Raw genomic sequence first — 15,046 nt, forward strand, 5'->3', positions numbered from 1 at the left:
AAAAAAAAAAAAAAAAAAAAAAAAAAAAGGAAAAACGAAAACACTACTTTTAAAATCAAAATTATTATCTCTTTTGTTAAAACAAAATTACTATCTGTTTTGTTCTCAATGACCTTTATGTACAGATTCACATATTTAATATAATTCCTTAAACAAGACAAATGACATGTACCTCTTTTGGTTATATTTTTTGTTATAGATGCCAGAAAGTTTTCACTTGGGGTTCCATTCTTAAACCAGAGATTGTATATCTAATTTTTCTATCTTCACTCTATACCTTTTATGAGTTGGGTCTGATTTTTTTATTATGTTCTAGTAGATATTGGTCATATAGTATTTAACATATTTTGTTTAAATTTCAAATGAAATTGCCTTCCATCATTTGTTTATATAGATACAGTTTTAAGTATAAATGAATTCATTATTCATAATAAGATGGCCTTACTCATCTCATAGTATTTTAAATTCACCAAAGAATAGAATATAAAATAGATAGAAAAATATTGTCATGAAAATGACTCAACATTAAACATAGAAAGAAAAGCTGTGGAAGCAACTTCAAGTTGTCTAATATATATGCAATTAGAGCCCTTGAAAAGATGTGGGGCAAGAAGAGTAAAATAGTGAAAGTGATAGGGGTTACAATTTTCCAAAAAATATAACATCCACACATAATCTCAGCAAACACTAAGCAAAGAAACATGAAGAAAAACTTCAAGTCACGTTCTGAGTTATTATGTAAAGAGGAGTGAAAATACTAGGGTGCTAGCACATTTCTTGTGAGAAACAACGCAAGTGAGAATACTAGAGAGCCATGTTCCTCAGCCTTTCCTTTGTTATCACCCTCATCCAGACATTTTAAATAATTGTTTCCTTAATCACTTCCACCTGATTAAATTTCAATACTGAAGATACTGTTTGTGTACGGTGTTTCAATAGTGTTTTTGTACTGTGTTTCAATACTGTTTATGTACCGTGCGTCTTTTGAGGGCTAAAAACTACTGTATCCCCTCTTTCCAAAAATTCTATTTTCACTTCCTTGATGATGATACTGCCCTTGAGGATGCATGCAGTGAACATCTTAATAATGGAGGGGGCTATCCACCAGGAATTCTATACCCAGCAAAATTATTTCTGTTATATGTCTCCGTGTGAAGAGACTACCAAACAGGCTTTGTGTGAGCAATAAAGCTTTTTAATCACCTGGGTGCAGGTGGGCTGAGTCCAAAAGAGAGTCAGCAAAGGGAGATGGGGTGGGGCCATTTTATAGAATTTGGGTAGGTAATGGAAAATTAGAGTCAAAGGGGGTTGTTCTCTGGTGGGCAGGGGCAGAGGTCCCAAGGTGCTCAGTGGCAAAGCTTCTGAGCCAGAAGGAATTTCACAAAGTAATGTCATCAATTAAGGCAGGAACCAGCCATTTTCACTTCTTTTGTGATTCTTCAATTGCTTCAGGCCATCTGGATGTATATATGCAGGTCACAGGGGATAGGCTTAGCTTGGGCTCAGAGGCCTGACATTCCCGTCTTCTTATATTAATAAGAAAAATTACAAAAAATAGTGTTGAAATGTTGGGGCAGCAACAATTTGTGGGGGGGGGGGGGTAGTATAGGGAGATAATGGGCAATGTTTCTCAGGGCTACTTCTAGTGGGATTAGGGGTGGTGTGGGAACCTAGAGTGGGAGAGATTAAGCTGACGGAAGATTTTGTGTTAAGGAGTGATATTGTGGGGTTGTGAGAAGGAGTATTTATTGTATAGAATGATTGGTGATGGCCTGGATATGGTTTTGGATGAGTTGAGAAACTAAATGGAAGACACAAGATCCAAATAAGAGAAGGAGAAAAACAAGTATTAAAGGACTAAGAACTGGGAGGACCCAGGACATCTAATTAGAGAGTGCCCAAGGTGGTTCAGCATAATTACTTGCTTGGTTGGCAAGTTTTTTTTGCTCTATCCTTGAGNGGGGTAGTATAGGGAGATAATGGGCAATGTTTCTCAGGGCTACTTCTAGTGGGATTAGGGGTGGTGTGGGAACCTAGAGTGGGAGAGATTAAGCTGACGGAAGATTTTGTGTTAAGGAGTGATATTGTGGGGTTGTGAGAAGGAGTATTTATTGTATAGAATGATTGGTGATGGCCTGGATATGGTTTTGGATGAGTTGAGAAACTAAATGGAAGACACAAGATCCAAATAAGAGAAGGAGAAAACAAGTATTAAAGGACTAAGAACTGGGAGGACCCAGGACATCTAATTAGAGAGTGCCCAAGGTGGTTCAGCATAATTACTTGCTTGGTTGGCAAGTTTTTTTTGCTCTATCCTTGAGTTTCTTTATGTTGTCGTATACCAGATCAGATTGATTTGGGTAAAAACAACACTTTTGATTTAAAAATATACAGATACCTTTTTTTTTCTCTCTCTCTCTTTTGTTTTGTTTTGTTTAGCAATGACTAAGTTGAGGCCTTGATGATTTTGTAGGAAAGAGAAATGCAAAGCCAGCAATTGTTTGTCAAAAGATTAGAAACGCCTAGGAGAGAGTGAGTAAGATTGACAGTGTGGTAGAAATAGCTGGGGAGAGGTAGAGGATGGCATAAAAATGGGAAGGAGAATAAGGGTGAGCATAAAAGTAAAAAATAAGACTTCATCAGGGTGAAAGTATTAGAGGGTACCCTGCCAGCAAAGGTTATTCACTTTAAGAAGGAGTTAAGAGTGGTGGTTTGGGGACAGCACCAGAAGATATCAGCTGTGATGGCTTGGGGAAACAGTGTAAACCGGAAATGTAAACAAGAGCAGGGCATTTATGAGCAGTTAAGAATAGTGACTAGGAGTATGACTAGAGAGAAGGCAGTAGGGATGACAAGTTTTTGGGATGCAGTCCAAGTTGGACTAGTGGCTGGAATGAGACTAGGGCCTAATAAAAAGGAGCATCCATACAGGAGCTCAAAAGGGCTGTATCCTGTAGCATCCTGAGGACAGGCCTGAATTCTCAGAAGGGCACGTGGTAAAAGTATTGTCCAGTCCTTTTTAAGTTGGAGGCTGAGCTTGGTGAGGTGTGTTTTTAAAAAGTAAAATCCATTTTACATTTCCTGAAGATTGAGGATGGTAAGGGGTATGAAGGTTCCACTGAATACCAAGAGCCTGAGAAACTGCTTGCATGATTTGACTAATAAAGGCCAGTCCATTATCAAACTGTGTAGAAATGGGAAGGCCAAACTGAGGAATTATGTCTGACAGAAGGGAAGAAATGACCTTAGTGGCCTTTTCAGACCATGTGGGAAAGGCCTCTACCCATCCAGTGAAAGTGTCTACCCAGACCAAGAGGTATTTTCATTTCCTGACTTGGGGCATGCAAGTAAAGTCAATTTCAGTCGCGGAGTAGGTAGGAGTGACTGATGAGAAGGAGAAAAATTGGCCATGAGGGATAGAAGTTGGAATGCCAACTGCTTCTTTAGCTATCTTATTAGTAAAAGCGTTGCCCTGAGTGACGGGATCTGATGCCTTTGATGGCCTTTGTAGTGATGATTCCAGCTTCCTTTGAAAGTAAAGCAGCCTTGAGAAGGGTTTTTTTTAAAGAGGCATTACTGATGGAGGACCTTTGTGTAGCAAGGAAACATTTTTCAGTCCATATAACAGCATGGTGGTACAGGGTATGGAAGGCATATTTAGAGTCAGTATAAATATTGACATGTAGTCCCTTTGCAAGAGTGAGGGCTCAAGTTAAGGCAATGAGTTCGGCTTGCTGAGAGGTAGTAGAGGGGAGCAGAGTGGTAATCTCAATTATAGATGTGGAAGACACTATAGCATAGCCTGTTTTTGCTGGTGAGTGGCGATTAGGCCTGGTGGAACTGCCATTGATAAGCCAGGTGTGATTAAGGTGAGGAACAGGGAAGAAGGAAATATGGGGAAATAGAGTGAATGCCAAGTGTATCAGAGAGATAGAGTCATGGGGATCAGGTGTGGTATAAGGAATAATGTAGGGGCCAGCCTAAGACAGTAAGGTCAAGTTGTTTGGACAGAAAGGCTACAGGGCATGGTCCCAGCTCTTGTGTAAGAATTTTGACAACACAGCCTTGTACTTTGACTGTGTCTAATAAAATGGGTTGGGATCAGTTAGGGAAAGCTAGTGTGGGGGCAGCTTCTAGGGTTGTTTTTTAAGGAATAGAAATGGGAGTGGGAAAAAGATTTAGGATCTATGGGGTCAGCAAGGTTTCTTTTTGTGAGTTTATGTAATGGTTTAGTGAGGATGGTAAAACTAGGTATCCAAAGGTGGAAGTACCTAACCATGCCTAGAAAGGAAAGGAGTTATTGTTTTGTAGAAGAGGTTGAGGTTCGGGTGATTAGCTGGACATGATCAGTAGTGAGAGCACATTCGCATTTATGAAGAATTGTGTGGAGATAGGTAACATATGAGGAAGAAATTTGGGCTTGACTGAAGTAATGGGGGCTGTCCATGAAGCCTTGCAGTAGTACAGCCCAGGTAATTTGCTGAGCCTGATGGGTGTCAGGGTCAGTCCAAGTGAAAGCAAAGAGAAGAAAGCAAAGAGATGCCAGGATGAAGGGTGTAAGGAATAGTAAAGAAAGCATGTTTGATATCCAGAACAGAATAATGGGTTTCGGAGGGGTTGTGGAGGGAGGTATTGAGGACAGAAGAGTATGTGGGTTTGGCACCATGGTGTTGATAGGCAAAATAACTTGGCTGATAAGGTGCAGATCCTGAACTAACCTGTAAGACTTGTCTGGTTTTTGGACAGGTAAAATGAGGGAATTTTAAGGAGAGATTATAGGCTTTAAAAGGTCATATTGTAACAGGTGAGTGATAACGGGCTTCAATCCTTTCAAAGCATGCTGTGGGATGAGATATTGGTGTTGTGCAGGGTAAGGGTGATTAGGTTTTAATGGGATGGTAAGAGGTTCATGATCGGTCACTAAGGAGGGAGTAGAGGTGTCCCATACTTGTGGATTAAGGTGAGGAGATACAAGGGGAGGATGCAAAGGAGGCTTTGAACTGGGGAAAAGGGTGGCAATGAAGTGTGGCTGTAGCCCAGGAATAGTCAGGGAAGCAGATAATTTGCTTAAAAAGTCTCGGCCTAATAAGGGAACTGGGCAGGTGGGGATAACTAAAAAGGAGTGCATAAAAGAATATTGTCCAAGTTGGCACCAGAGTTGAGGAGTCTTAAGAGGTTTAGAAGCCTCATCATCAATACCCACAACAGTTATGGAGGCAAGGGAAACATGCCCTTGAAAAGAAGGTAATGTGGAGTGGGTAGGATATATATTGATTAAGAAGGGGAAGGACTTACTTTTCACTGTAAGCATTACCCAAAGCTTCTGTGATGGTCCAGGAGGCTTCCAAGGCGATTGGACAGCATCAATCTTCAACTGCTAAGCTGAGAAGATCTGGGAAGGAGTCAGTGAGAGAGCCTTGGGCCAGAGTTCCAGGGCCTCTGGGAGTGGCTGCTGGGTGAGTTGGACAGTCCGATTTCCAGTGGGGTCCCGCACAGATGGGACATAGCTTAGGAGGAATCCCAGGCTGCAGGCATTCCTTGGCCCAGTGGCCAGATTTCTGGCACTTGAAGCAAGATCCTGACGGAGGAAGTCCTGTAGGAATGCTTTACCACTGTGGCTTAGGTGTTTTGAAGTTCTTGTGTGCTGGAGATATGGCTGGGGGTTTTCTCACAGTGAAGGCAAGGAATTGCAACTCAGAAATATGTTGCTACTTGGCTGCCTCTACTCTATTATTGTACACCTTGAAGGCGAGGTTAATAAAGTCCTGTTGTGGGTTTTGAGGGCTGAAATCTAATTTTTGGAGCTTTATTTAATGTTGGGAGTGGATTTGGTAATAAAATGCATATTGAGGATAAAATGGCTTTCTGACCCTTTTGGGTCGAGGGCTGTAAAGCATTTCAGGGGTGCTGCCAAACGAGCCATGAACTGGGCTGGGTTTTTATATTTGATGAGAAAGAGCCTAAATGCTAACTGATTTGGGAGAGGTCAGATAAAGAAAAAGGAGCATTAACCTTGACTGTACCTTTAGCTCCAGCCACCTCTTTAAGAGGAAATTGTTGGGCAGGTGGGGGAGGACTAGTTGCAGAATGAAACTGTAAGCCAGACCGGGTGTGAGGAGTGAAGGTGACAGAAGGATTATAGGCTGGGGGAGCAGAGACTGAGGAAGACTTGGAGCCTGATTCAGCCTGGCAGAGAGCGACCTGAGGAGGAGCAGTCTGGGGAGGAAGGAAGAGGTCAGATTGGTCGGTAGGAAAGGAAGATTGAAAAGACTCAGTGACGCTTGGGTTTGGGACTGAGGGGACAGACAGGAAGGAAAAAAGGAGGATTTGGGACAAGTCACATTGGAAACAGAGACTAGGGAGGGACAGATGTATAAAATAATTCCTGGACGTCAGGCACCTCAGACTGTTTGCCCATTTTACAACAAGAATTACCTAGATCTTGTAGGATGGAAAAATCAAAATTGCCATTTTCTGGCTATTTAGAACCATTGTTGAGTTTGTATTGGGGTTAAGTGGCATTGCAGAAGAAAATAAGGGGTTTAAGTTTTAGGCCGGGTGTGAGTTGAAGAGGTTTTAAGTTCTTGAGAACACAGGCTAAGAGAGAAGAAGGAGGAATGGAGGGTGGAAGGTTGCCTATAGTGAAGGAGGGAAGTCCAGAGAAAAGAGAGGGTAGAGACACAGAGAGAAGGGTGGCGGGGGGGGGGGGGATTGTCCCCCAGGAAGGTGGTGCTTGCCACTAAGGGTTAAGGATCAAGGCAGGCATCCCCACGGTGATCAGACACCTCTGAAACGTGGGTGAATAATCAAGCACATGTCCCCTCAGTGATTAAACACCAAGGAAAGACTGTCTTCCTGAGTCCGTGCCTGGCGCCAGAGGTTTGGATTCACAGATAAAGTGCCTCTCCTCTGTTTCTACCAGAAAAGGAAAGGAACTGAAATTAAGAGAAGGGAGAGACTGAAGGATGGTGCCAAGATTGAAAGGAGAAGGAGGTTGAGGGATAGTGAGAGAGGTTGGAGAAGACAGTAAAAATAGTCCGCTTACCCGATTTAAAATTGGTGAGATATTCCTTGGACTGGTTGGTCTGAGGACCAGGTCGTAGGTGGATCTTTCCCATGGAGCAAAGAGCAGGAGGACAAGGGATTGATCTCCCAAGGGAGGTCCCCTAATCTGAGTCACAGCACAAAATGTTACGTGCATCTGTGTGAAGAGACCAGCAAACAGGCTTTGTGTGAGTAATAAAGCTGTTTATTTCACCTGGGTTCAGGCGGGCTGAGTCTGCACAAACAGTCAGCGAAGGGAGACAGGGGTGAGGCCGTTTTATAGGATTTGGGTAGGTAGTGAAAATTTACAGTAAAAGGGAGTTGTTCTCTGACAGGCAGGAGTGGGGGTCACAAGGTGCTCAGTGGGGAGGCTTCTGTGCCAGGAGAAGGAATTTCACAAGATAATGTCATCAGTTAAGGCAGGAACTTGTAATTTTCAATTCTTTTATGATTCTTCAGTTGCTTCAGGCCATATGGATGTATATGTGCAGGTCACAAGGGATATGATGGCTTAGCTTGGGCTCACAGACCTGAAATTTTCAAAAATCAAAGTCATAATAAGTACTATTTCAGACACACAGGAAAGGCTGAAAGGTTTTATCCCCAGTACTGCAATAAATATTAAAGGAAGAGCAGAAGGAAGATAATACCACATCAAAATTGGAATCTACAACAAGGATTGAAGCATAAAAAAATGGTAACTGCATTTGAAAACATGAAGACTTTCCACTTTTTAGTTACATCTCTTTGAAAGATAATTGACTATTTTAAGAAAACTAATAAGATTATTTTTTGAGGTTTAGAATTTAACTTCAGTAGAAAAATGTAGAAAATGAACGTTAATGACCCTTAACAATAATGACCATTAATTATTTATATGAGTAGAACAAGATGATGTGATGATGTAGTGATCATAATGGGTGTAGGTAGGCATTTTTGTTGGAATAACAAAGTTTTCTTTGAAGAGCTGAAGAAGTTGACCATAGAAAATTTCTAAGGTCAGGGTATTGAGGCAGAAAAAAATAGTACGAAGGAGATTTTAAAAATCTATAGAGTCAGACTATAGTGTAATAAGTTGTGGTAGAGTGATACAAAATGTGGTTAAAAATGTAAGCAAAAGTCTGAAATTCCTTGCAGCCCAGTAAAAGGAGTTTGTATTTTACTCTGATTATAGGAGTCAGTCAATACAAGAATCTATCCAGAGTAGTTAGATGGTCTGATTTATATCATTAACGATAACTAAGTCTTCAATGCATTGAATTCTGACAACATTGAAATCTGTCAAGCTTTCTCCTGCATATTTTCTAAGCCTTCTCAAGGCTTCTACTCTAGAAAGGGAGAAAGGCAGGATTAAATACTGCATTTAATAATGTTTTAAGACATTACTTATATGAGAACAGTGCTAACAAGACCTACAGTCACTCGAGAGACCATGAAAATTTTCCAGAAGTAATAATTGAGCTAAAATCAGAATGATAATTAGGTACCAACAATAGACAAAGAATGCAGGTTGTGGGGAGTGTTCAAGGCAAGAGGAGAAATATTTAATACATCTCTGAAATTGAAAGGACCTTGTCTTGAAGATAAAGAAAAAAAAGAATAAAAAACTGGTAAGTAGTAATTAGACATTTAAGGGAATATTATTTCAACATATCTCATTATTATGATATACTTAATGGTGTCATAACAACATGGTTTAATTCTAAACATATGCATTATTACATCTAAAAAGCACATTGTCTTATCTTCCTGTTGATTATTACATTCATTAATCAACTGCTTGAGAATGTGACAATCATTTATTTCTGTGACTCCAGTACTAGTATATAGCTTTAATATTAAAATATTGCACTCTATGCCATAGCCTTATGACATGGTCAAATCTAGCTCATCTATTCTGTTTAAGCAACTTGTTACTTAAGCACAGATTATCACACGGCACAAAAATACAGTATTAATTACCCATTAGACAGCACAGATAATCTAATATACTTACTTGTATTTTTGGGTAAGACTTAATAAATTTTAGTTAAAATTGGCATAATATAATAGCATATGTTTTCTTCCATGTACCATATTCACTATTTTCTACTGGTCTGTACTTTTCTACTCTCATAGCCTTAGCCTCTACAGCTTATTTTTTTTAAAAATTATGTTAAAAATATTTCTAATGATTCTTCACAGAATTCTGGGGTTGCTTAAAGATTATTTGAAAAGATTTCTTTAAGTAGTGCTGTTCTGTATTATCAAATTATAAGGCACAATTTCAAAATATTAATCCATATTTTTTCAATATTTTCTTGTATGACATGACCCTTTCCTCACTCAAAGAAAGGCTAATACAGATAAGATAATATGGTGGCTAAATATTGCTGTTTGCATTCCAAAAACCTAGTAATTGGAGGGAAATATAAAGAACTCATATCATGAAAATTGTATGTAAAGAGAATGTTGGTGTTATAAGAACTAGGGTTTTATGGGAGTCAGACTAGTTAAAGATTGGAAAAATAAAGTATGAGAGTAGAAACAGGGAAAGCTTCGATTTGGGAGGGTCCATTTGAAAAGAGGTTTAAGCCTCAAGTGGGATATGAATCAAGTGGAATGGAACAGAAGAAAGCCAGTTAGGTTTATGAAATCTAAAAGCAAAAACACATATGCACTTCTGTGTCTTGGTAGACTTTAGGAAGATGGCAGAACTCTTACATATATATAAATACATATAATTTTAAATAGGTATAAAAAGTCATGTATATAACTTTAGATATATAGATGATTAGATATATGATTTTATAGATAGATAGATAGATAGATAGATAGATAGATAGATAGATAGATAGAACTAGAAATGAACTTACTTAGCTCTTTCTGGCAACAGTTAAGCATGGCATTGATTTAGACATCTTGTAACATCCTCACAGATATCCTCATGTCCTGGTATGCTATGTAAGCAGTGCAGGTAATGCTATCAAGAAGTTTTTCTAAAAGTAAGAAAACTATTCAAACGTTAACATGGGATAAAGCACAGGCACTGAAATGGACCAATGATAGTGGATCAGATAGAATAATAAATGTTTCAGTGGATGTCAAAAGGGATTGAAGAACCAGATGTTATCTATGAAATTCTTGCCAATATTTAAGATAACAGAAGTTACACACAATATCAGGAATTAGAGATAGGGAATTTAAATGGACTGGGAGTAAGTTTTGCCCTCCCCATTTGGGATTTAAAATGAATATTACATTAAATTAAAAAAGAAAGAAGGAAGGGAGGGAGTGAGGGAGAGAAAGAAAGGAAGAGAGAAAACTATATTTCTTGCACATCTACGTTTGTGGAGTGAAACTTGTACCTGCTTTGAGTGTACTCTATGTTCCTTCTGATGAGGCACACCTCTCTACTTGATAATCCCCACAAACAATTCTGATTTCTCCAATTGTTCTGTGTATGAATTAGTTCATTCTCATGCTGTTAATAAAGACATACTTAACACCATTTATAATTTATAGAGGAAAAAGATTTAATGGGCCTACAGTTTTATAAAGATAGTTTATAAAGGAAAGAGGTTTAATGGGCCTACAGTTCTTCATGGCTGGGAAGGTCTCAGGAAGCTTCCAATCATAATGGAAAGGGAAGCAAACATGTCTTTCTTCTCGTGGTGGCAGGACAATGAGAGCTAAGGAAAGGGGGAAGCCCCTTATAAAACCATCAGATCTTGTGAGAACTTACTCACTCTCATGAAAATAACATGAGGGAAATCATCCCCATAATTTGAATACCTCCCACTGTGTCCCTCCCATGACACATGGGGACTGGGGGAACTACATCAAGATGAGATTTGGGTGGGGACACAGCCAAACCCGTATCAGTGTAGTCCATGTCCCTTCCAGTTATGGCAGCATTTATGTGACCTGATTTATTGATAGACTTCTTAAATGATTTGTTTCACAAGGAGCTTTTATTTCTTCATCTGTCAGTCTTCCTTCCTCCCCTTAAAGTCTGACTCCACCCTCTATCATTCCACTGACTATTCTCTTGTCAAGGTCATCACTGACATTTGTACTACAGGGCTCAAGAAATGCCCTTTTTCCTTCCTGAAATATTCTTTCTTTATTGACTTCTACAAACATTTTCTCTTTTGAGTTTCCCTCTACCATTTACCCAATCTTGTTTTACAGCTTATCCTCCCAAACCAAATAATTAATTGTTGAGATCTTCAGGATTTGGTCTTGTGCCTTTTACTCATTTCTCTCTAATTATTTCTTCTCAGTCAGTTTAATTGATTCCAGTGAATTCCAGTGTCATCTTTATGCTGATGACTCACAATTCTGTTTTCTCGGCACAAGTGTCTCCTTTGACTGCTTGTTTCCCTCTAATTGTATTGCATGTCTCACAGAGAACTTCCTCTTAGACAACATCTGAAGTTCTTGATATTCCACCTTCATCCCGACATTTTCTTGTTCATCTCAATAACTGCCACTACCATCCACCTAAAACCAGAAATTCAAGAGCAATTCATTATTATTGATAGTACTAATTTATATTAGTAACTATATGAGTAATTCTCAGCTTCTATTAACAATTACTCTCCTTTAATCCTTTTACCAGCAAGTCCTATTTATTATATCTCTAAAATATATTGAGTACATCTTTTAATTGTATATCAATGATATCTCAAAAAAATTCCCATTTATGGATTTCTTTATTATAGCATTGCTTTTTCTTGGATTGCCATTAACAATTATGGAAATTACTATGACTACCTCTTGACAATTTGCTTCAATTTTTTCTCTATGTGGCAGTAAAAATGATCTTTTGAAATATAAGTTGGATCACATTGTTACACTACTTAAACGTTGTAGGTTCCCAAAGCACTTAGAAGAAAATTTAACATTTCTGCTGTGGTCACAATTGGGCATGATTCACCTTTGTTGAATAACTAAATTCATTTCACAATTATGTCTTCCTACCTACTGGTCTTTTCTCAGTTGCTAGAATAGGTGAAACTATTTTCATTTCAGTGGAAATGTACGTGTTGGATGTACATTCAGTGAAATGTACATGTTGGATCCCTGTCCCCACTAGATGTGCTGCCAACTCCCTTTTCACCTGATCACTTCCTTTTTATTTTGGTCTCCTCTTATGTAACATCTGCTCAAAGGGATTCTTCTTAACTACTTATCTAAAGTAGCATTTTCCCCAGTGATCTGTAATCTGTTTCTTAGTTCTTGTTCACCCGAATTTTATTTGTCTCATTATTTGTTCTTTTGGCCATCTTTTTTTATTACAATGTATATTCCATGAAGTCCAATGCATATTCTGAGGGACTCTTTCTCCTAGTGTGCCATTTTGTTTTCTTGATCTCCAGCATCTTTAATAGTGTCTGGCACACCGTAGATGCTCAGTAAATATATTTGTTGGTTAAATGGCTTCTCATTGAAGGTATTTTACATAAATAGCTATCATTAGATTGAATGTAAACAGAGCTCGGCAGGACATTTTAAAGAGATTATGTTATCTTTTCTAATAATAACTCCACAAAGGTGAGAGAATGGCTAGACTCCTAAAGATCTTTCAGTCTCCCTATTTTTAGTAAGTTTTGCTAATTTATTTATGCTTTTCAAATAATATCACTGGAATTGTGGCCTAATCACAAATTGTAAAACATATTTGCAGTGTAAATATACTTTCTTCCATTTTGGAAAGGGGTGGTTTTATTAAGAGAATACCTTAAGTAGATGTATTTTTTTTTTTCTCCTTAAACAATTGAGAAAAATAATCAATAGGAGATAATGAAATTGCATATAAGATTAAGAAATTTTCTAACAGTGAAATCAGAAGACCATCCCTCACATGTATGCTATTATACTGGATTAAGTCTTAATTTTGATTCTGCAGGTAAACAAGCTGTTAATATTAAACAGTTGGTAGGTTAGCTAAAACTCCATGACACCTTAAATTTTTGAAAGAGAAACAATGACTTTTGAAGATCATGAGAAAATTATTTTTATTGTTAGTTAAATCATGCTTTAAAATAGATGGCAAACTGGGCCGGGCGCGGTGGCTCATGCTTGTAATCCCAGCACTTTGGGAGGCCGAGGCGGGCAGATCACCAGGTCAGGAGATCAAGACCATCCTGGCTAACACGGTGAAAAACACAAAAAATTAGTGGGGTGTGGTGGTGGGTGCCTGTAGTCCCAGCTACTCGGGAGGCTGAGGGGTGAGAATGATGTGAATCCAGGAGGCAGAGCTTGCAGTGAGCCAAGATCAAGATTGTGCCACTGCACTCCAGCCTGGGCAACAAGGGGAGACTTCATCTCAAAAAAAAAAAAAAAAAAAAAAGATGGCAGACTGGAAAACAGAACTTACAATGAAAGTTCCTTGATGGTATTTATTGTTTCTTATGCCTATAAATGACTGTTCATGACCTTTTAATCCATTCTGGCTCTTGATCAACTTTTTGAGGCATATTCTCATTTTCATGAAATTTAGCACGTGTTTACAGCTCAATAGTTTTCTCAACCTGCTTCCTTCCAGTTAATTTTGGGGGTCTAAAGGACCCTTTACACTTTGTGCTTTCTGTTTCTTTCAGTTCAAACTGGTAGATTGCTAAATATGGAAATATTTTAAAACTGTTGGTCTCCTATGAATCTTATTTCTGTGCACTCCATTAAACAAATACTAAAGCATTTCTTTGAAACAAACTGTTTTCTAACTTATATTTCTCCTGAGGAAAAAAGCCCTCACACTTTTTAGAAACCCTGTTTTTTTAATTGAGAGAATCTGAGAGTCATAGTTTCTAACATCATTAAAAGATTTTTTGTCTGACTAAAGAGTACTTTCAGGGACCACTTTTGATCTTTCGCGGGATTTTGTGGTCATACCATTAGCTTCAGCTTTAAATCATGTAATTGTATTACTTATCAATTGATCTATAACAATCTAAAAATTGTGTCAATTAAAACAAACAATTGTTATCTTATGAGACTTAGAAATCCAATTGTGACTTAGTTGGGTGGTTTCATCAGGATGTCTCGTGAGGTTACAGTTAAGCTATTGGTAGAGTGGTAGTTATTTAAAAGAGCTGAACCATGTATAAGCTTACAACCATGGAAGTTGGCAGGGGTTTGGTTTCTTGTAGGTCTCTTGCAGCTGACTTCCCCAGAATGAGTGGTTAAGAGGAGGACAGAAAATGAGAGAGAGAGAGAGCACAAGATGCCATACTGCCTTTTTATGGCTTAGACTTAGAGTCAGAAACCATCATTTCTTCATCACACTATGATTTAGAAGTGAATCACTAAGTCCAGCAAATACTCAACAGTAGGGCATGGATACCAGGAATTGGGGAACACTGGACGTCATCATGGAGGCAGGCTATCACAATGAATTTTATCAATTTTGGATTGTTCTTGGGAAATACAACCTCATTATTACTTTTGATTTATTTTTCTCTTCTCTTTCTGTAACTCCAATTACAGCTATTTTATATTTTTAAATTATGTCCCATTTACCATCTCCACCCTTTCTCTGTTTCCATCACCTTTTTTGCTTGTGCTTCAACCTGTATTAATTCTATTGACTTATATTCTAGTTTAAATATTCTCTTTCCTGCTATGTCTAATCAGATGCTAAATCCATTTGTCAAATGATACTTTCAACTATTGTACTGTTAGTTTTAGGATTTACCTTTTGTATTTTTAATTTATTTCTGTTCTGTGTGAAACTCTTTTATCTTTTTCATTTCCTTTAATAAACATGCTAATCCTTGGTATTTAAAGGTTCAATATCTGTAATTTTCTCTGTTCATTCTCCCTAATTTTTGGCATTTGGATTTTGTTTCATTGTATGACAGGTAAGTTTTATCTCACATGCTGGATATTGTATACAAATATATACTATATATATAGTATATTTCTCCTCTCTGGAGAAAGATACCATCATCCAGAGGCTGTATTTTATATATTGTACAAATAATATAAATATATATATTTACATAAATAAATTCAA

General features: G+C 38.1%; 1 long non-coding RNA gene across 1 annotated transcript in view; it reads right to left on the bottom strand.

Moving 5' to 3' along the window:
- Window positions 1-10,396: 10,396 nt before the first annotated feature.
- The window catches only part of LOC108521371 (uncharacterized), a 12,593-nt gene continuing 7,943 nt past the window's right edge, over window positions 10,397-15,046 (bottom strand). The window contains exon 3 of the long non-coding RNA XR_001883174.1: window positions 10,397-11,529. This is a non-coding gene — a long non-coding RNA (uncharacterized LOC108521371). The remainder of the gene's footprint in view (window positions 11,530-15,046) is intronic.

The sequence above is a fragment of the Rhinopithecus bieti genome, unplaced genomic scaffold (assembly GCF_001698545.2).
Source record: "Rhinopithecus bieti isolate Rb0 unplaced genomic scaffold, ASM169854v2 scaffold_60358, whole genome shotgun sequence".
Classification (NCBI taxonomy): Eukaryota; Metazoa; Chordata; class Mammalia; order Primates; family Cercopithecidae; genus Rhinopithecus; species Rhinopithecus bieti.